Source organism: Pinus tabuliformis, chromosome X, assembly GCF_031772625.1.
Source record: "Pinus tabuliformis cultivar Carrire ecotype Pingquan chromosome X, CPIR1, whole genome shotgun sequence".
NCBI classification, from domain to species: domain Eukaryota; kingdom Viridiplantae; phylum Streptophyta; class Pinopsida; order Pinales; family Pinaceae; genus Pinus; species Pinus tabuliformis.
In genome coordinates this window covers 642,482,704-642,504,930 of record NC_142308.1, presented here as the reverse complement: position 1 = coordinate 642,504,930, position 22,227 = coordinate 642,482,704, and the positions used below count along the sequence as shown (strand labels likewise).

Genomic DNA, 22,227 nt, shown 5'->3' with positions numbered 1-22,227 from the left:
AGGGTGATGTTGCATGATCAAGGCCTACCACTACATCTGTGTGCAGAGTGATGCAACACAATAGTTTACTTGCAGAACGAGATTCCTAATCAAATTGTAGAAATGATTACACCATAGGAGGCTTTCTCGTGGAGAAAGCCAAATGTATCTCACTTTAAGATTTTTGGAGCATGTGTTTACTTCCATGTCTCCAAAGCTTCTAGGAAGAAGCTAGAGCCAATAACTGAGTTGGGGTATTTTTGGGTTACACCAGAACTCCTCACAACTACCGTGTGTACTTACCATCCCTCATAATGACATTTGTGTGAAGGGATGTAAAGTTTGATGAGGAGAAAGAAATTAGGTGTTCTCTTGAGAGGGAGCTTCAGTTCCAACCAGATCAGGAGATTCTAGCTCAAAAGGAGGAATCTCAGGAAGTTCTAGAGCAGCCACAAGATGAGGAGCAAAGAGTGGAGACAACCACTCAAGAAGAAAAATCCAAAGAAGGAATAAAACAAACCAGAGAAGCTGAGGGGCCATTGCATGAAGCTGGAGAGATTATGGGAGCACCCACTTCTCAAAATAGGAAGAGAAGGTCACCATAATGGTACACTATCTACATGGATCTAATGACTAAAATAGTAGAGACTGAGCACCCCTCTTTCTAGGAATCAGTAGAGAAACCTGTATGGGTTGATGCAATTGTAAAGGAATATGATTCCATTGTAAAGAAAAATGTTTGGGAAGTGGTCCCAAGACCAATAGATAAATCACTAGTGGGTTCAAGATGGTTCCTCAAGGTAAATCATGTGAAAGATGGAAGAGCAGAGAATTATAATGCCATATTTATGGCCAAGGGATTCTCTCAAGTTGAAAGAATTGACTATGAGTAAACCTTTGCTCCTTTAGCAATGTATTCATCCATTAGATCTATAATTTCTTTATCTACACAGATGGGGTGGAATATCCACCTGATGGATGTAAAGAAAACATTACTCAATGCAATTATTGAGGAGGAGGTGTACATTCAACAACCAAAAGGTTTTTAGACATTTGATCGAGAGTCACATGTGTGCAGACTCAAGTGATCCTTATATGGTCTCAAGCAAGCACCACGTTCTTGGTACACTAGGATCAACAATTATCTCAATAGTTTTGACTTCATCAAGAGTGAAGCAGATGCAAACCTTTATCACATTTTGGTAGAAGGTAAATTTTTGATCATTGTATTATATTTTTATGAATTGATTTTAATGGGTGATGATAAGTTGATCAGATATTGCAAGGAGGACCTTGCAAGAGAATTTGAAATGAAGTACATGGGACTCATGCAATACTTAGATTGGAATTATGGCAAGGAGATAGGGAACTATTTGTCTCTCAATGAAAGTATGTAAATGAGATACTGAAGAAGTTCCACATGGAGAGTATCAAACCCATGGAGACACTCCTAACAACTAGTTGGAGGAAAGAATATGCTACTTCAGGTGAAGTCGTGGAGGCTACCATTAATCGGTAGCTGGTGGGTTCATTAATGTATCTTGTGAAAACTAGACAAGATATGTGTTATCCAATCAACTAGATTATTCAAGCTATTTTTAGGCCAGCCAAATTATTTTAAAGGGAAGTGTAACAACCCTGGTGAAAATTCCATGTAATAAAAGTTAATAAAGACAGAATAATAACCACGCTTGATAGAAAACTTATTCCAAGCTGAATGTTGGGAAAAAAATAGTGATGGGGATCAGTGATGGTTGATTAATGGTTAAGGAAATTGGCAAATGTAATGACAAAGGATTTGGAAAGGAAAATGGCACTTTTGGCACATTTATTTATGAAAATAATATACATTAGGAGAAAATGGAGGTGAAAGGTCACAGGTTTCATGTGAGGAGGAAATTGAAGGAAAATAATGGAAAATGAAGAAAATAGAGGCCTAATTAATAAAAATTCTTTTGAGGATTGGTTTGTAACCTTTTGTTAGTTCAGTTTTGGATCTCTCTCATCATTATATATATATCTCTCTCTCTCACTCTTGGACACTTAGAATTTTCTTGGATCACTCTTGGAGGGTGTGCCATACTTGGAGTTTTGGAGAAAGAAGGAAAAGGAAGAGTAGGAAAGGGAAGCAAGACATCAGGATCAATAGCTACAACAAGTTTTTCTTGTAGGTACCCAATTGCATGTATGTTTTCGTTACTAGTTTTGGCATGCATGGCATATGCATGTGGTTTATTGGTCATGATCTGTCACTGGCATGAAGGATTTCTTGGATTGATTGTGGATTTTCCTAGCCTCAACATTTCTTGGATAACCATGGTTTTGTGGGTTTATTTCTTCATTTTTCTGGTTGGTTCTCATGTTTCCTTAGCTTGGGTTGAGTTATTGGTTCCTAGAAGCGCTGGTTGGACAAACGCTCTAGAATCCCTGTAACAACTTGGGTTGAGCTACTAGTCTTGGAATGCTTGGTTGGAAAAATTCTCTGGAAGCCCTAGGTGGGTTGAGTTACTAATCCTGGAAGCCCTGGTTGGACAAACACTCTGGAAGCCCAGAATAAGCTATGGGTTGAGTTACTAGTCCTGGAAGCCTTGGTTGGAACAAATGCTCCAGAGCCATAGAAGGCTTGTGTAGAGACCAATCTGATGATGGTTTTGTGATTTATGACCATGAGGTGGAATCATTGTTTGATGGGTTGAGGTGGTTGGCCTATGGAAGCCTTGGATAGTTTTGGAATGATGTGTTTTATGAGATCCCACATTCATTCTTGGAATATGACATGAGGGTGACTGGCTGAAGAGAGTTTTGGTTCAGCCATGTCTATGGTCAGGTGGTTCGTGGAAGTCCCACAACTGGTTGATATTTGCATCATTAATATGAGGTAATTTCTCCTTTTTATTTTACGAGTATTGTATTTGTTTATATGTGGATTACACGGTTGTTGTTTCCTTGGTATTTCTATCCCTATTATGCGGGTTATGAATATGTATTATGACAGTCGCTATGTTTGGCTCTCATCATGTTTTCAATTGTAAATGAATGAACAATGTATCTATGACCTAATCGATGAAATGGTAGCTAATGTGTTGAGGAATCAATGCTTCCTAGCGATTCTCAAATGAGTATGAGACCTCTATGCTTTGGTTTGTTATTTACACATGTATATTACATATTCGTGATATGTTTGACAAAATGTCTATCATGGCTAGTAGGGGTCCAGTCAAGGGCTTGTTCAAGTAATTTCAATTGTATCATCATTTATTTTTTATCTTTCTCTTTTGAAGGTGTCATACAACTTTGGGAAGTGACTTGGACTCTAGACTTGAAAAGGTGACTCAAATCCTAGGGATGCTGGCACAACATGAAAAAAATAGCCCATGGATGTCAACATGCCATGTCATGAGAGCATCCAGAACCTCTCGGACATTGTCATGCCCATATCATGGGAGCGTAAGGGGGTTAAGTGGTCTAAAATATTAGTGAGACCCAAGGCCCAATTAGCAGAAAGGTTGGGTTGGTTCTTTGGGGTCCTATTACCAATGTTGAAGGTATATATTGTGTGTTTCTATCGATTCCACTTCCTTAATGTGACCTAGGAAGTTTTATCATATCGTAGTGACTTCTCATCACATGTTTACCTTAGTTGGATGGTTACTTTGGTAGATGTGGTAGGAGGGTATTACCGGGTGGTATCAGAGAATGGTTCACCCCTCGGAATGGATGGGTTATGTGTTGGTCATGCATTAATGTGAGTTGCATATGTGTTTCTTGTGTTGTAGGACCATGTTCTTGTTGGATTGGTATGGTATGTGTCATGGTTGTAGTGATGTCGCCATGGAAAGTTGATGGTGTTGTTGTGTAGTATGTCTTCATGAGTGTATGGTTTATTATGCATTTCTCATGCACGTTAATGTTCACATATGGTCAAGTGCATAGCGATTTGGTGGTTGTTATCATGCCTGAGGTCATGGTACGTGTAGTGAACATGATCATGCATTGATGACTGGACTCTAGCTAGAATGATGGCTATATGGTTATATGATTATGTGTTAAATTTATATATGATGTCATGATTATGTTAAACATGTATTATGCTGATTTGTTAATCTGCGGATGAGATATCCTCCCTGAATTATGCTAAGGTACATTAGTTTATTGTGATTTGGTTTAGTTGACATGATACCTTGCAAGAAGAATATCAAAGATGACTAGTAATATGGTAGAATGGGTTAGATGAGCAGAATGGTGTTGGGCATTCTCCCGACTTGGGAAATACACTAAGAAGCTAAAAGGAAGAAATAAGGAGTTGTAAGGAAGACAATGACCAAATCATATAGGCACAGGAGAAACTAGCACTAGTAAAAAATGATGAAATTAGTGACCAAGTGACTAAAAAAGTTAGTCATCACAACTTTTCCAAGTGAAATACTACCAAAAATGAGCAATCTTAAGTGACACAACTAAAAACAACTAACATAAATGACTAATTCAGTATCGGGTTAAAATATACGAGTAGATAATGTGTAATGCACCTAAAAACGACTAATTTGAATGACTAATTTAGTTTAGGAACACAAATGTGACTACTTAAAAAGTACTACAATAATACAAATTAGTCATTTATGTTAGTCATTTTAATTGTGCACTGTGTTTTTTGGATTGAGATTCCTTTATCTCATATGTTGTGATAACTTGTTATGTTATAAATATAAATGATATTGATGTAACCATTGACTCAATTGGATGGTTAGAATAGGTTAAATAGGAACCTTATGATCTGGTTATTCTTCCATTACAGAGGCCTAATTTGTTTGGGTAGTGCAATCACTGGTACAAATTGAGATATTAGTGACTACGTGACTAAAAAAGTTAGTCACCACAATTATTTCAAGTGAATTACTACTAAATTTGAGAAATTTTCAGTGACAAAACTGAAAACGACTAAGTTAAATGACTAATTTAGTCTACGGATAAAATATATGACTAGATATGAAGTGACTCAACTAAAAGCGACTCACTTAAATGAATAATTTGGTCTAGAACTAAAATCTCTGACTAGATAATAAGTGACAAAATTAAAAATGATTAACATAAATTAAAATTGATTAGTTTTCTACTTGACTAACACAATATCATGATTTTACTTGTTCATGTTGGATTTGACATATCTAGGTAACATATCTATGGCATAGTAAACACTCTTAAGCTTCACATTAGTACATGAATGTATGAAACACCTTGACATTTAAGCTCTTTATAAATAATTCTAAAAAGGGTTTACAAATTTGCATCAAGGTCAAATTTTGTTCTGGATACATTTACTCTTACATTTTTTAACACATTTGACATTTTAACTACACCCTTACAAAAATCAATGCATGGGAACGTGAAATGACTTGGTTCATAAGGCTAACAATTCACTATTTTTAAGGCTATCTTGATGGTTTACTTGTCTGTCTTTTTGTAGATGTACGATCACTTTCTAATTTGAAATGCCACATCGTAACACACATAACGAGATAGTGCTCGAAGCCCAATAGTGCTACTATTGGTGCACTTTGCACACAATTCTTAAATATTTAATGTTGACATATGGAATTTCTTATTGTTGAGGGATGCTTTAAAGCTTACATTTATCACTAGTCTTAATGGAAATTTGTTCTAAATACATAGTGGTTATTGTGCTCACAATCTAATTGTATTGATCATGGTTCATTGGTTCTAATTAGACACTTTGGAATGTTACAAATACATCGTTTGGATCACAATTCAATGGTTACAAACTACCCAACTATAAATGGTGATAAATTAATGATAAATAGATGACATTTGAATGTTACAAATGTGTAAGCAGTCCACATTCAACTTTTTTGTCTTCATTTTCCTTAGAAACAATGACAAGTTTGAATATTTCCTTTATTTATCATCACAAACACATAACTCTTTTCCGTCCCAAACATAGTTAATATTATTGGTGTATGATCTCTTAATTTTGGAATGGTCTCTTGATGATGATAATGAACTCTCAATCTCCAATGCTCATGAATAAGATGAATGAATGATCTAATTCCTTACTTGTATGGACAATTTATGATTCATTTTCTATTTTTTGTGCCATTATATATATGCTTCACTAGAATCTCATGTTATATGGTTAATTGAAAAATCTTTATCTTCCATTTTTCAAGTATAATTTCATTGCATGAATAAGCATAGTTGTCTAATTAAAATCATTCAAAATTTGTTAATAATTCATGGTTTGTTTGACTATTTTCACGCTTATCCATAACTTTTTAGTTTGAGAGTGAGTAGTGTCAAATAACTAGTCTTCGCTAAGGAACTCCCCTTGATTACTCAATGACCTAGCTTAGCTCGATCTTTAAGCATTCCCCCTTGGACAAGGATATCCTTCTTGTAGTCTAAAGAGTAAGAGAAGGCCGCCAAGGTGACATTGGGTGTCTTTCTTGAGAGTTTCCTTTTAGGCATTTTGAGTGGGGTCAAGGCTTGTTTTATTATGAGTGTTTGAGTGGATATACAATTTATAAAATGCTTACATGAAAACTAGTTTCTCTTATTTCTATCAACTAAACTACCTCCAATAAAATCATGTTCTTTTAATAACATCTAATTTTGATAAATAATTAATTCAATAAAATTTTAAAAAATAAGATTATTATTATTATTGTTATTTTTTGTATATGGCAGAATTAACAACTATAGCGAGCTTGTACTTATGTGACATGGATCGGTTCTATCCACTACCACAATCACCTCCATGTGCACCCACATTTCCTGTCACATGGCACACTAAACTAATCGAAGTTTAAGCTAATCAACTAATCTACACCATGTTGAAAATTAAAACTAACTTTTAATATATTTTTTTGTGTAAGCTTGGTAGTACTTCCTTTTCTATTAATTATTTATAGGTAGGTAACAAAAATAGATCTGGTGGCCTCAACCTGCCTGAGGGAAACTAGGTCTGTTGGCCACCAATCAGCATCATAAGCTGTCCAAAATTTAAACAATTTAATCATGATCATCCATGCTAAGTTTTCTATTGTATCTAGTATATACTTAATCCTTTGACTCATAAAGTAAATGCTATCTGTCATAAAAACAAAATTTACTTTATACTACTCTGCATTAGTAATCAGATGACTCAATGGGAGTTGGGTCCTTGGCACTCGACCTGACCACCTCGTTCTGCAACAAGGTTTGGATTTCTTTTTCAATTCACCCAAAATGGAGGTTGTGATGGTATTGTTGTACCTGCACTGCTTGAATATCCTTCTGTATATCCTTTAGACTTGGCTCCTTCTAATGAGCTTGCACTAGTTCTTTGTGTCCTTGTATATTGTCATTTCCCTAGCCATCAAGTTCTTCATGACCCATTACTACTGGATGGTCTATCTGAACAGTGCTTGACAGCCTATGGTATGCCCGGGATCAATGAGTAGTGTCTCCCAGTCTTCCATTGGAAGCACCTCATTTCCCACCTTAGCATTTAACTCTTCCTCCCAAGTTGATATTATATTTTTTACCTGTGCTAGAGCACATGCATGGTATGCATGCATTAGATTCTGCATGCTTTCCTCACCTGTTTTCCTTCCCCTTTTTCATTGGATTTTGCTCGCCAAAGCCACCAGAGCCTTCATTTTCTTTTATGCAATTTTTCCAGCTCGGTGGCCTCCTTTTCTTCACTACCTCACCTCTACCTTCACAATATTTTCCTTCTCCAATACTTTCATCCCCCACCCCTCACTCGTTCTTACCTACTCCAGTCTTCAAAGCACCAGAGTCTAAATGGTGGCAAAATAACCCTGTAATGTTAACATAAGTGCAGACATTATAACCAATCCAAATTTCATTCATGGCCTTCAGCCTTTCCCTACAATTCATTTTTACATAATAACAACTTCGAATTTTCTTTCGACAACCCGTTGGCCCCCATTCCCTTCTCGTCTTTCCTTGGTCCTTGTTGCACATACCAAAAAGAGACTGGATTCCCTCTGCTTAATTCCCCCCTTAGGATCCGCATACAGGGTTCCAAACTGTGGTTCAGCTCCTCTCCGAGATGCTGGAAGATAAGGTATGGGGTGACAATAGTAAGAATTGCAAGGGTTAGGCTACATTTCATTAGCTAATGTAGACCCACTAAAGTTGAGCTGCCCCGACGCCTCCCTCTTTCCTTTAAGAGTTTTGGCCTGCCCCTGTCGTCTACCTTGATTTAGGATGTATAAGATAAAGTTTAGATGCCAACACAAAATTCCCCCCCAGCTAGCCTTTCAGCCCTAAAACGACTCATGCCCCCATTTATTCTAGGGAATGATTTCCCTGGTAGCCCTATGAGTTGCTATGGGGTTCTAGACCCTCTCCTCCCTACTGATACCTACTACCTCTCAGGATTACCTGGTTTCCATACTGTGGAGCGCTAGTCATTCTTCCTATAATTACTAATCCCCTGCATCCCTTCCCTACCCCATGGGGTTTTCATGCCCCCCACTACCCGAGATAGCTAGGTTGAACCTATCTTCCAATCTTATACCCTCCTTGCACTCCCAACTAGTTTTGGAGACTACCATACCCTTGAAGGCTGCTAAAAGAGCCATAGCCTCTTCTCAATCGCAGGCTACTGATTTTCACTGTGGAAATTGTCAATTTCATTTCCGATGACCCGAGAGTCCCTCCAAACCCTCCATAGGTCCTCTCCCTCCCCCCCAAGCCTTCCAAAAAATGCATCCAATACATATCCAGGCATTAACAAAAGGAAAATGACCCAAAATTATCGTATTGTTTCATATCTTACAGTAATTAAGAAACAAGACATCAACAACATGAAACTGGACCAGCATTTTCCAGGAACTTTTGACACCCCCTCATTTTGTGCCTAACACGCCTCCAATTTTGCAACTTTGATTCCAAATTGAGACTTAGGTAGGCACGAGTTACATACTAGTCTCTTTCGAGTGTGATGAAGGCCAAGTCCAAGTGTCAACGACGACCCCTTCTCTTGTAGGTTTGGTTCTCCTCTCGTCTTCCAACCTTGTTACCTAGCTCACATTCCCTTCTCCCACTTTGCATGAATTCAACAATCCTCGCCACCTTTCTAGCTTGAAATTTCACCCGCCAACCCTTTTGTCTTCCCATGGTGACCTCCATATGCCTCATTCTCTTGGGGCCTTCTTTCACGTTCGTGTGGGGTCCTTGGATGGGCCATCCACATACCGTCATCGTGTGTCCTTCAACCATGTGAATGATCCTTGTCCAGATCTAATCTCCCTTCAAACCCCGATCCAGGGTCTTGTATTCCTTCCTTGTCTTTTCCCAAGATCTCCCTCAAAATGTTCATTTTTTCTATTTGGTTTATTTTGTTCCCAAGGATATCTAGGTTGTTTCCTGGATTGCAACATCTCCAATTTGCTAGGAAATCAGCTATCACATTCCCTGAATGATGAACATGTATCGAAATATGGTATTCTATCCCTTTTATGAGGGTTCCTATATCATATACTAATATAGTCATTCTCCAACGCTTTCTTATTTTTTCCCATTAGGTTCCCGTTGAAGTTTTTTCACTGTGTCGATCACTAATGTGGAGTCCCCTTCCACCACTAGCTTCTTAAATCTTTCTCTTCTAGAAATTTCCAATCCCTATTTGAGTGCGTGGAATTCTACTTCGTTGTTGCTCACAATTCCATAGTCCATTGTAAATAGCTGGATTGTATGGCCCTGGCGGTCTTTGAATACTCCTCTGAATCCTATTTCTCCTGGATTTCCTTTGGTAGCTCCGTCAAAGTTCAGCTTTATGAATTCCTGAGGAGGGTAAGCAAAGTATGATAGGGATTGTGGTGGGGAAGGTTTCAACTTCCAAGATCTAGGCATCAACATTTGCGGGTTTAGATTGAGCATTGCCTTTATTCGAATCTCCTAGGGCATTACTTCCCAATCCTATGGGTACCATTTCTCTACCAATATAGATTCGAAGATATTTTGTTGTATAACCTTCCACACTTCCATTACCATTTTTTTTGTCTTTTAAAATACTTCAATTTATTTCTTTCCACAGCGCCCAAAGGAGAAATCCTAAAGATATGTTCCAGGCTCTGTTGAGGATGGGGATCTAGTAGATTTTCTTCCTCTAGTTTTCCATTGTTATTTTTGTGTTTGAGTAATCTCTATTCGAGTGCCCAAAGAGAATTTCATGATTTTTCCATAGGATGTTGCTATAGGTTCAAGAGTTCAGTAGATGGTCCATTGTTTCCATTTGTCCTTCACATATGCGACAAATAGAAGGTCCCGACATCCATCTTTTCTGGAGTTGGTCCCATGTGAGAACGCGACCATGGAAGACCAACCAGAGGAAAAAGGTTGCTTTCAGCTTCCATATTCGTTCCCATATGGGTATCCCTTGTTGTTGTTGATGTTCTGCTTTTGGGTAGTATCCTTCTTGTATTGTAAACATTCCTTTGATTTTGTATCCCCACCTTGTGACGTTCGTTCCTTCTAATTTCGTTATTCTTCTGGAGTCAAACTCTTTTTCATAGGTTGTCCACTGGGGAGAATCTGGTGCTTCTAGCCAGTGTTGTCTCCTTTTCCACTTTCTCCATGTTGATCTCGCTTTTGTTTCCCAGAATTTATTTACTGTTTGATTAGCTGGTTGGTTTGTGTTTAGGAATATTTCAACTAGGTCATGTCTACTTAAAAAAAATTCCCTCTGCTTCCAGGCATCCTGCTAGAACCTTTCCTTATCCCCTCCCCTAATTTCCCAGAATCTATGCTTTCTTATCAATTCTATATTTTCTAATTCTAGGTTCCATATAGCTAATCCCTTTGTATTTACCTGTGTTCTCAGTCTTCCATCTATCATCTTAGGAATTCCATATTTTCTTCCCCAGATTTCTTTCCATAAGTATTTGCCTCCCTGTATCCATCTCCACAAAAGCTTAACCCCCATTACCTAGTTCAGAGTGTAAGCGTATCGAAAACCTAGGACCCGTTCTTTTTTTGGCTTTGTTAACCAACTCCAGGAAAGGAGTCCCATTTCTTTGCTGTTTGAGGCCCTTGCCATAGAAATTTATTAAATATATTTTCCATGTCATTGCATACATTTTTTTGGCACTCCTAGACTTGAAAGCTGGTAGATAGGAATGTATTATAGCACTACCTTTGTAAGCGTGACTTTTCTAGCCATGTTTAGGGCTCGAAAGGTCCAGTTTTGAAGGCAACCCTAAATCCTATCTAAGAGAGCCTTCCAATTTTCCACTCTGAGTGGGTTTGGGCTTAAAGGGATCCCAAGGTATTTCAGGGGTAGGGTTCCTATTCAAAAGCCCATTATTCTTGCCAGGAAGGCTTGGTATTGACCAGTTGTATTTAAGAAAAATATATCATATTGATCTTTATTGATTTGTGTTCTTGAGGCATCCATCAAATCTTGAAAGATAGCTAAGAGAGACCTTGCTTCCCTGAGGGTAGCTTGACAGAACATCATAATGTTATCAACAAATTGTTGATGAGTTAAAGGAAGATCATTTCCCCACATACGTGGTACTTTCAATTGACCTTCTTGAAATTTTGCTATGATATATCTCCCTAGACCTTCAACTACTAGGATGAATAGGAAAGGGGAGATCGGGTCACCTTATCTGAGCCCCCTTGTTGCGTTGAAAGCCTCGGAGGGTGCTCTATTTAGAAGGATGGAGAACACAAGAGTCGATATAAAGGAATAGATCCAGTTTATCCATCATGGATACAAACCAAAGGCTTTTAGAATACTCTAGAGGTAGGTCCAGCTCAAGTGGTCATAGGCTTTCGACAGATCTAGCTTAATTATCATCCCTTTGGATTTAAGATTCTTAAGGGAATGGATAGCCTCTTTAGCAACAAATATACCATCCAAAATTTGGTGGCCTTTGACAAAACCAGTATGTTCTTGGGAGATTAAGGCTGTGAGGATCGGTTTGAGACAATTTACCATTATATTTGAGAGGATTTTATAGATTACATTGCATAGAGCTATAGGCCTAAACCCCTAAGGCTCTTCAGAGTGATCATATTTAGGAATAAGGATTATGAAAGTTGATTTTAGAGCAGGATGTACCTTTTTTTTCTTTTGAATTCTTCAACTACTTCTAGGATGTCTTTTCCTACAATGGGCCAGATTTCTTGGAAAACTTCTTCCATAAATCCATCTAGTCCCAACGCTTTATTCTTTGTCAGTCCTTTGACCACCTCCTCCACTTCTTCCAAGGTGATAGCTATCATAAGGGATAGGTTTTGGTCCCTGCTTACCAACTAGGGGATATGCCTGATTATTTATGGCTTCTAACCTATTAGGATTAGGTTCTAACATGATATTTTGGAAGTGGTTCACCAACAAATCTTCCATCTCATCATTTTGAACTAACCAGTTTCCTCCGGGATCTATCAATGAGAATATTCAATTGTAATGTCTATGTTGTATCATAGATTTGTGGAAGAATGAGGTGTTTTTTCTCCCTCACGAAGGCATTGGACTCTCGTTTTTTATTTCCACAATATCTCTTCTTTCTTCCTTCATTCTTCGATCATGGTTAGTAGTTTTCCTTCTTCCTCCACTAAGGATCCCGAGTGGCCATTTGTTATCATCTGTTATTGGACTTGTTGCATCCTAGTCTAAAGTAGTTCCTGATCTTGTTAGATGTTACCAAATTCATCTTTGTTCCATTTCTTTTTCTTGCCCTTGAGCTCTTTCAAGTGTAGCTGGAACGTATGCATTTTATTCCTCCCCTGTTCTGTGTTCGCTTTCCACCATTCCTTAATTTTATCTAGGAAGGCAGGGTCCCATAGCCAGAAGGCTACAAACTAAAATGGCCTCTTGTTCTCCCCTTTTTTCATGTCTACTTCCATCCTAATCGGTAGATGGTCAGATACCATGCAAGGCAGGAGTGACACTTCATAGTATACATCCCTACTTATGAGATCTTCTGTTGCCAAGAACCGATCCAACCTGGATGTTATTTGGTGGTTTTCTCCTCTACGTTTGTTCCATGTGTGAGTAACATTGATGGTCGGAATATCTACTAGTTGCATCTACTCCTCCATGTCCCTGAACTACTCCATTTATGGTTCTTCTCTTCTTATCCCGCCTTTTTTTTCTACTAGTGAGATTATCAGGTTGAAGTCCCCTCCTATTAGCCATAGTTTTTCTGTATGCATTTGAATTAGTTTCCTAATGCTCTGGATAAATATTTCTTTCTCTTTTGTATTATGAGGCCCATACACTACCGAGATGATAATCCATTCTTTGGTCCCTATGTTGCCAAATATTCCAGTCAAAATTATTAGCATTCTTATCCAGTAATCAACAATTACCTTTGTGGGATTCCACAATATAGCGATTCTACCTGCACTTCCTTTCACATCTAATGCTACCGCTTCATATCTTGGTTTCAGTTTCCTGAGTATTTCCTCTATTTTCTCTCCTGCTACCTTTGTTTCCTGTAGTAGTACTATTTGAGGCATCTCCCTTTTCAATCGATCTTGTAAGTACAGTTGTTTACCTCGGCTGTTAAGGCCCCTTACATTCCATGAGTTCACTATCATTACTTAAATTTATTGAGTTTTTGGAATAACGCTAAGAGTGGTATTACCCTTCCCGTGTTTACCAACATCTCTCCCATTATTTGGATTGACTCTTGTAGATTTCTTCTTCCCCTTTTCTTCCCTCCTTTACTTGGACTGTGTTTTTCCTAGAGGTTTCTTTGTACAATTTCTTTTGATCCTCTCGAATGAATCTTTCATTAAGGTGCCTCCACTCATTCAGGAGTCTTTTTAGGACTACTTCCTCTGTTCTCAACTCCTCTCTGGTTGCATCAACTTCCATTGCAGTAAAATTTATTGGTTCCTGCTCTTCTTTCTCTATCAGATCTATTTGGGATTTTCTCTTTAGGGTGTTCATTGATTTCACTAGACTGTTCTCCTTCTCTCTATCCTGATTCTCCATTCTTTATGGCTCATATGAAGTTTCTCCTTCCTCTTGTAGCACCTCGTATCTATTCTTATTTTCCCTTTGCTTGGGGCTATGGTTTCCTGGGTTTTGTTGTACTCTCATGGTATTCTTCTCGTGTATAACCCCTTTGAACCCCTTGTCTGATTCTTGTGTGGGGTTATTTTGCTCCTCCTTTAGGTCTGGCAGGCCCTCCTAGTTCATCGAGCATGCTTTGTACACTTGACCATACTCATGACACCAGCGACAACGAAATAGAATGTGCTCATAATCCAAGGTTTGTTGCCATATTTCTTCTTGGTATTCCAATTCTATCGATTCAGGGATATGCTCTGAAATATTCATGTAAACACATATTCGAGCATAGGAGGTATATCGTCCCCTGCATGTGGATTCTTCTATTTTAACAAATTTTCCTACTGAGTTACCGATGCCTTCTAGTATTTTTGGGTCCCAGAAATCCATTAGGAGGCCAAAGAGTTGGACCCAAACAAGGGCTACTAGAAATTGCTCCTTATCTAGGTTATATCATTCCTCCCAGTATCTCATGAAAAACCTTGCATTGTGGTAAAAATAAGGGCCATTTTCAACGACCCTTTCCTTATCCTACAGGTTTGAGAATATTACTATGAAAAATCCTCGGGCTCCTACTTTGATTTCTATATGGCCTTTTGGATGCCATTTTTGTTGGATCCACTTTATTAGGTCTTTCTTTGTCATCGAGACTCTCACGAATTTTCATATCACCTCATGATCCTTCATATAGCTGCGGTATTTCTCCAATTTGTTTAGTGGGATTACAAATTGTGGTTTCTCCATTACGCATGGAAAACATTGTCCTCTACTTCTTGCCTGCCATTGGGCTCCGAGGACAGGACCATTATTAGGGCTAATGGTTTCAGGGGGACTGACCTGATTTTGAGTTTTTCGGCTTGATTCACCAACTATTACATTTCGGTAGAAGGGGTTCTCACCCCCCCCTTCGGGGCTTGTATCGCCTCTGTCTATTTGCAAGTCGCTCGTCGCTAGGTTGAGCCCTCAGTGTTGTAGAATTTGGGTCAAGGTTTTGCGGGGTAGTTCTTTTGTTTTTCTTGTAGCCACCACTGATAGGGATGATTTGGAGGACTCCCCTTGGTTGAGTAGCACTTAGAGGCCTTGCAAAAATGGCGGGGCTTTAAAGCGGTTGGAGGCCTTGCAAAAATGGTGAGGCTTAAAACTAACTTTTAATATTAAAAGATATAACCATTTTATTTTATTTGAAAATCAATTTTAATATCTAATTTGAAGAAATTCGGTACTAAATTTCAAACTCCATAAAATAAAATTTAATGTGAAAAATGTTAAGTAAAATAAAATTTAGTGTGTGAAATGTTATGAAAATCATTTATTATAATCCACTAGGCCTAACAATGGTAAATTATTTAGGCTTAAGATGTGCCAAAGTGGCTGAAATAAAGCTCTTTTGAAAGTGATATGAATATAAATAAATATTTCACTAAATTTTCATAACAACTTGGTTGCTATGTTGTCATAATAGGTTCGTTGCTATGGGTAAAAATGGGTGTTTCAATTATCGAAAGCAATGAACAACCCTAATCAACAAAGGTATTATAGAAAACCCTACATCTAAGAATATTTTATGATCAATTGAACAAACCAACCATAGGTTATGACTGATCGGCTTACTTCTTACTTGATGGATCAGACGAGGTGCGTAGCGGCGGGATGGATGATGTAAGGAAGATCCTAAATGACAGAACTCATTGCTTTCCCTATATAAAAAAGAAACTTCCTATTTTATTTATTGATCATGTTACTTCTTGTTTTATGTATCAAACGAGGTGCGTAGCGACGATATGGATGATCTAAGGAAGAGCCTAAATGACAGAATTCATTACTTTCCCTATATAAAAAATTAACTTCTTATTTTATTTATTGGGTGGGGGATTGGATAATATGCCTCTAATACTCTACAAACCAGGGTCTTATATAGTCAAAATAGCATTTGGGCAAAGATTCTTTTCGAAATTGATCTACAGACAATGACATGAGGCTCATATGAAACAAACAAAGGCTTCAAGTTGGCATGACTGCAACACATGCGATAATTTGGGTTTTGAGCATAGTTACCAAGTTCGGCCATATTGGCCAGAAAAATTTGGAAATTCGTTAGTACGGTTAGGTATGCATTATAATACGTTAATTTTAATATGATATAGAGATTTTGGGTTATGAAATTAATTAAGTTGACAATGTAACTAGTTATCTGGTTCCCAATCGAACATGGAAGCACCTTTTCAGCAAGCGGTGGAGCTCTGAAACAACTTCTGGATCTGTTTGATGAGACAACCAATCTAGTGGAATAGATCCACATAAACATCCATCTCATCCAAGCATGTACGAGGAAGCCTTACCATTTTTATATTTAAAATATTCTAGTTACAAGTTTCTCATTAAAGAGTTTTTTATTAAGAAATTACGATGAAGCTTAAGTTTTATATTTAAAAAAAATTAAAGCTATGTTTTATATATATAGATAATTTTTTATTTTTATTTTTATGATTGTATTGGAAGATAGTCATTAGCATAAAAATTTATTTTCATTAAAAAAAATGAAAGTTTATCTAGAATTCAATTAAAAGGTTAATTTTTTTATCTACCATAAAAATTAATTTACATACTTATTATTGAATAAATTTGGATTTTAATAGGATAGTGATTGAAATATAAATTTATTGGTATGTGGAGATCACTTAAACCTATTTTTAATATATAATATTTCATTTTTTACATTACATTTTAGTTTTGAATTTTGATTTTTTACTATTCATATTATTAGATTTTATTTATATATTTTCCTAATTTTTAATATTAATAAATTTGATATGTTTTATCTCATTTATTTATTTTTGGATATTTTAAATCCAAACTAAAGATTAATATGGGAAATAAGTAAATAGGTATCTTTTGTTTTGAAAAGAAATTCATTTTAATTTTAATTTTTTTTTATTTTGGAAAAAAATAACAACATATTACCCTTTATAAGATGTATACATGAATTTTTATCGTATTGAATTTTACACAATTAAATTTTATCCGAATCGAATTATTCGAACTTGAATTTGAATTTGGTAACTATAGTTTTAAGTGATTTGGTGATAAACCCTAGGGACTATAGATCTACATACTTCCTTGATAATTGACATTGTTTTACAACTTCACATTATTTTTGCGATAGTAGCACCGTTCGAGATCTCTCTAGTGGAGCTAGATTTCGATATTATTTCTATGATGGAAACACCGATCCATATCTCTGTGGGTGGGTTGGATTTTTGGTGGAGCTGCGTGTTTGGTGCCCCGAAATCCCAACATGTTCGGTTGCTTTCTTCAAGGAGATGAGCAGCAATTGTTGCGCAGCATCGACGAGGAAAATGTGGTGGAGGGGTTTGTGGTCTATGGTGATCACCATCTGAAGATAAGGGCGAAAAATATTTAGAGGACGATGGACTAGGGGGCGAGATTTATTTTGGGCGTGTTGGTGGACATATGGAAGGGAACAGTGGTGGGCATAATCGGGCCCAACAGAAGCGAAAAGTCGACATTCCTGAGGGCACTGAACAGGCTCTGGAACCATCGGTCAACTCCATCTTCCTCAAAAGCCATGACATGAATGTGCTTTCCCTCTAACTCTCTGTGGGCATGTTGTTCTAGATTCCATCCCACTTCAAAGGAAGCATTACGGATAACATAACGTATGGGTCGACGCTCTGTGGTGAGAAATTATCAGATGAGAAGGTGGTTGAGATTTGGAATCCTCTCTAGGCACCAGATCTACTAGTAATTTGTCTATGGTGCAGGCGCAGAGGGTGTCCTTGGCTAGGGCTCCCACCAACAATCTTGAGGTGCTATTGCTATCAATACATGTATTGTAGAGGTCTCGGCTAAATGTAAGTTTCAGTTTTTTTAGGTTTCTCTTTTCAAGGTTTCACTCATCGCTAACTTAATACAACTTCTGCATGTCATAGATATACTACTCTCATATGAAACTCATAAGTAAATTTCATCATTGCGTGGTAACTAAACAAAACAAATGGAATGAAAAGAACATATCTATGAAAACACTGCATAGATTTAATTTGAAATGTGAGCACATGAATTTAGTAAAGATCCCTACTTCCCAAATTATATTCTATTATTGAAAGAAAAATTTGTAAAACAATTCCCAAACCACCCAAATTGGTACCCAGTTCACGCGACAGGTTATCAAAATTTAAAGTTTGTTACTAAATATCTAATTCCCCTTACCTGGACCTGAGAATCATCTACTCAATCTGTGATCTTTAATTGGTTTCTCAATTCCTAGCTCCATAAACGTGCAGTTAGAAAATCATATCTACAACCTCAACTGGGTGTTTATAGATGTAATTCCATTTATTATTTGTGAGTGTATGAAGAGAGGTTCGATATCATATAGCGACCCTCCTCTGTTTTTGATGGTTTGGATAATCTCCAATCCAATTATTAAAATTTTGTAGTGAATGCAAAGGTCAATTTTGTTGCATCCTTTCTCACAAAGCAATTGAAAATTTTGATGGTCCATGCTATAATGTCTAAACATACCAACTCTTTCACTATCTCCATATCTTGCAGAATATCAGCTAATGAACCTCCTTCAATGAGTATTTCTTTTATAAGAGAAAGACCCTTTTCAAGAGCCTATGAATTATGCCACCTCTGAGCTTGGGTTTCATGCATTTGTCCCTCCGTAAGACCTTTCTCATCCGATATCTCAAATTCTCTAGATATACAGAGAATTACAACATCAACTAGCAACCTTGCGTAATTAATATGCTGAATGAAAGCCTTATTATCCTCAGTCCAAGCTCTTCGCAGAATAGTAATTCCTTCATTCAGATCTTCGCTAGTAATAAAATTCATTACATGGGTAAATTTATCTATTACAGTGACAACGCCCTTGGAATTTAAAGCATATACATAAAATTTAGGTCCAAGAGCTTTCTCAGTGTCTCCACACAATTCATCGAATATTTTACAATAAAGTCTCAAAACAAGTGTTTGCACTTTCACATAATCACGACTATGAAATGAAACATGGTCAAGAATGTTGATTAACCCTGAAATCACATCAAATCCCATGGAATTTTCTCCAACAATGTTAGAGTATACCAGACCAATAATGTCAACTGTCCTTAGAATTTATTTATAGATATCCAACAAACCACTATCGTTGTTGTCCTCTGGATTGTTGTGAAGACGAACGTATAAGGGAATTTTGGTAACAATGTGGTCAAAATATTTGTAGCCATGCAAACATCTAAATGTTTGTATGTTATTTTTATTGTGTTGGAAATACAGACATATGAGATTAATATTCTTCCGTACTGTATCCTAACACTACTTTTGCATTGTCTGTCTCTCTGAAATTACAGGACTACACAACATGTTCAGAAGTTGCTTCATCTCATTCTCAGCCAACTTTTTTGTATAATCAACAATTATATCAAATTTTGTACATCCCCGGTACTAGTGAGGAAGCTGTGAAGATTGATATAATCCTTAATCTCTTCCCTCAGTTATGTCTGAGGGATGAAATTTTTCACATGGAACCATTGTCTGGTGTAAGGGTTTAGATCTTTATCTGTAGTTTCCCATATCGTTTCATCAAAGAGTCAATCGGGACGCTGATAAGGGACAAGTGGATGACCATTATCATGGTCTCCCACAATGTGAAATAGATCCAGAGAATCACAGACCTCGTCTTTTTGTTGTTGGATGGGAAGATTGTGGAGACTCTGAAACCCGACCAGTTGTGCAATGCAAAGCATCCCACAGCTCTCAGGTTCCTTGAATTGAGCTCTTGAATTTCACCATCACAAAAAAAAAATGCAATTGAATGAAATGAATTGTAAATTTGTAAAAAAATTCAATAGAATGAAATTTTACGAAATGAATTCCTCTCAGGTTAATTTTCTGTAAAAAAAATGGTTGCTTTCACTTCATTAGGTGGGGACCAGAGCAATATACACATTTTCTTATTAGGCCAAGAACCTTTATTCCTTCAAGGTAAGAACAAATCGGGTGAGACCGAAACCTGTTTTCTTTTTAGAGTTTTTTTAATTCATTTTCCTACCTGCATAAAGCCTGTTTGAAGGGGAGATGCTTTTATACAATTATTAAGAAGATAATATTACATCGTGTAATATTGCATCATCATCATATCGATTAGAGATAAGATTACATTATAATATTGCATCGTAAGATGATAGGTATGACATTCCATTTATTGGCATTCCATGATCGACATTCAATGGAGGGGATGACTTCCATATCTTTTTTCTTTTACTGGAAATTATTTTCCAAGGATGGATACCACCTGCCGAGCTGTGATAGGTAGCAATAAATTCCTTCTAAAAGGGAAACTGAAATGGTCTTCAATATTGGTTGCCTTCTTCTTCAACCAAACCCTTATGACTTGATGAAAGTGGATTTCACAAAACCCCTACTCTAGAGATGATGGAACTTCCTTTAACTGATGACTTTGATTATGACAATCCAATATATGTAAAATTTTTAGAAGAAGTGATGTATTTGGATAAAGTTTTAAAGTAAGAAAGGATATTGGTATGAGAATCTTCTTTTTAAATACAGGGTTCAAAATATTTAAACTGTTGACCAGTAAAAGGGATTTTTGGCTTCATTTTCTTTTATTTTTTTCTTCAATAATGTGTATTTTCTTCAATAATGTGTATGGCCAATGCAGGTTGTATGTCAATACTAAGGTGGATATAAGGAAATTTTGGTAATGATGTGGTCAAAATATCTGTAGCCATGAAAACATTTGAATGTTTGTATGATATTTTTATTGTGTTCAAAATACAAACGTATGAGATTAATAGTCTTCCATATAATATCCCAACACTATGTCTGCATTATTTGTGTCTCTGAAATTACATAACTCCACAACATGTTCAGAAATTGCTTCATCTCATTCTCATCCAAATTTTTTGTATATTCAACAATTATATCGAATTCTACACATCCGGTACTGGTGATGAAGCTGTGAAGATTGATATAATCCTTCATATCTTCCCTTAGTTTTGTTTGAGGGATGGAATTTTTCACATTGAACCATTGTCTGGTGTAAGGGTTTAGAGCTATGTGTAGTTTCCTAGATGGTTTCATCGAGGAGTCGATTGGGAAGCTGAGAAGGGACAAGGGGATGACCATTATCATGGTCTCCCACAACGTGAAACAAATCCAGAGAATCACGAACCTCATCTTTTTGTTGGTGGATGGGAAGATTGTGGAGACTCTGAAACCCGACTACTTGTGCAATGCAAGGCATCCCACCTCTCAGGTTCCTTGAATTGAGCTCCTGAATTTCACCATAAAAAACAAAACACAATCAAATGAAATGAATTGTAAATTTGTAAAAAGATCAATAGAATGAAATTTTACGTAATGAAATCCTCTCAGGTTATTTTTTTGTCAAATAAAAAGGGTTGCTTTAACTTTATGAGGTGGGGATCGAAGCAATATATAAATTTTAATATCAGGCGAAGAACCTTTATTCCTTGAAGGTAAGAAAAAATCTTTCTTATTAGGCCAAGAACCTTTATTCCTTCAAGGTAAGAAAAAATTGGGTGAGACCGAAATCTATTTTCTTTTTAGATTTTTTTTTATTCATTTTCCTACCTTCATAAAGCCTGCTTGAAGGGGAGGGAATTTTACACAATTACTAAAAAGATAATATTACATCGTGTAAGATTACATCATCATCATATCGATCAGAGATAAGATTACATTGTAAGATGGCACATCATAATATTTTGCATTGTAAGATTGCATCATTGAATTGCATCGCATAAGATTGCATCATCTAATTGCATCGTAATATTACAGGTATGAGATTCCATTTATCGGCATTTCATGATCAACATTCAATGGAGGGGATGATTTCCATATCTTTTTTCTTTTACTGGAACTTATTGGCCAAGGATGGATAACACTTGTAGAGCTGTGGTAGGTAGCGATAAATGCCTTCTAAAAGGGAAACTGAAACAATTTTTGATATTGGTTACCTTCTTCTTCAACCCAATCCTTATGACTTGATGAAAGTGGATTTCAGAGCAACCTTGCTTTAGAGATGATGGAATTTCGTTTAACTGATGAATTGGATTATGACAATCCATTGTATGTAAAGTTTTTGGAGGAAGTGATGTATTTGAATAAAATTTCAAAGA

The 22,227-nt window shown here is 36.8% G+C and overlaps 1 pseudogene; it reads left to right on the top strand.

Moving 5' to 3' along the window:
- LOC149141640 (ABC transporter I family member 17 pseudogene) overlaps nt 1-21,350 on the top strand; it is an 84,356-nt pseudogene extending 63,006 nt beyond the window's left edge.
- Nucleotides 21,351-22,227: the final 877 nt, after the last annotated feature.